Below are 1,594 nucleotides of genomic sequence, written 5' to 3' on the forward strand. Positions count from 1 at the left end.
CCCTAACCCCAGGCCTTAAAAACTGCTATATCTGCTGATTTTTCAACACTTTTAGAAGAAACCCTAGGTATTTATTTGATACAGTGGGGTTAGGGTTAGGCTTAACAAATACAGCTTCAACTTCTGATGTTTCCAAGCAGCACAGCAGTAATGACTTTATGAACTTCTTTACTTGCAAGATTGATAATATTAAGGAGAAAATTATAACACTGCAACCGTCTACTACAGTATCGCATCAGGCAGTGCATTGTAGTCTCCCTGAGGAAAAATTCCATTCAGTCATTGCTATAGGAGAGGAAGAACTGTCTAAACTTGTTAAATCATCTAAATCGACAACATGTATGTTAGACCCTATAATAATAATAATAATAATAATAATAATAATAATTTGTTACATTTATATAGTGTTCTAGGTACTCAAAGCACTTTATATATGGAAGGGAGAATCTCCTCAACCACAAGGTGGCCGCCGCCACTGAGCCTTCAGCCACCTTTGACAGCGTCTTATGATTCAGCCTCAATTATCGCCCTTCAAGAACAGGACAGGAAGAGCTAAATAAACTAATCTCTGCATCTAAACCAACAACATGTTTATTAGATCCAATACCCACTAAACCCCTGATAGAGTTGTTACCTGTAGCAGAAGAGCCTCTTCTCAATATTATCAACTCGTCTTTATCTCTAGGTTACGTTCCAAGATCGTTCAAGCTGGCAGTTATTAAGCCTCTCATAAAGAAATCACAATTAGATCCAAATGAATTAGCAAATTACAGACCCATTTCAAATCTTCCATTTATGTCTAAAATACTAGAAAAAGTCATGACCGCTCAATTGTGCTCTTTTTTGCAAAATAATGATTAAAAATATTCTGGATTCAGGCCGCACCATAGCACATAAACTGCGCTCGTTAAAATTTCAAATGACTTACTTCTAGCTTCTGACCAAAACTGTATCTTAATACTAGTTTTACTTGATCTTAGTGCTACAAAATTACACTGGTATTCAGGGACAGGCATTAAGGTGATGTAAGAATTGATAAATTAGGAAATGCCAGACAGTCTGGTTGAAGAGCGACCAGACCCTGAGACAGGACAAAGGTCTCACCTCCGAACACATCTCTCCCCCTCTTCCCCACTCCCCCTCTCTCATGCTGAGACCACATGTAAAACACCCAAGAAAATGTATAGTTTAATGTGAATGATTATCACAAAGTATTTTTCATGTTTGGTATCATTTAAAATGTCACAGTGCGACAGGTACAAATGTCTCGTTTCTAAATAAGTAAAACAAAAGGTAATAAGGTTTTTAAGAGTTTAAAGATTACTGACATACAAAGAAAGGTGATCTCCTGGCAAATGGTCACACACCCCCAAAAGGTGCAATCTCTGATTGCAAATTTCTTTTGTTAGTACATGTTTCCATGTGAAAGAGGTCTGGCTATTTAATGAAATGCAGCCGGTGATTCGGGGCCTTTCTGTATTTCAGATTAACCCATGAGTCTGAGAGAGAGATCTCTCAGCCTCATGTATTTCTTAATGTTGGGTTGCATCTTTTCTCTTTATCCCAGAGCATTTGATGTTTTGTATCGATTATC

The sequence above is a fragment of the Abramis brama genome (assembly GCF_963993115.1).
Source record: "Abramis brama genome assembly, chromosome: 22".
Taxonomy (NCBI): domain Eukaryota; kingdom Metazoa; phylum Chordata; class Actinopteri; order Cypriniformes; family Leuciscidae; genus Abramis; species Abramis brama.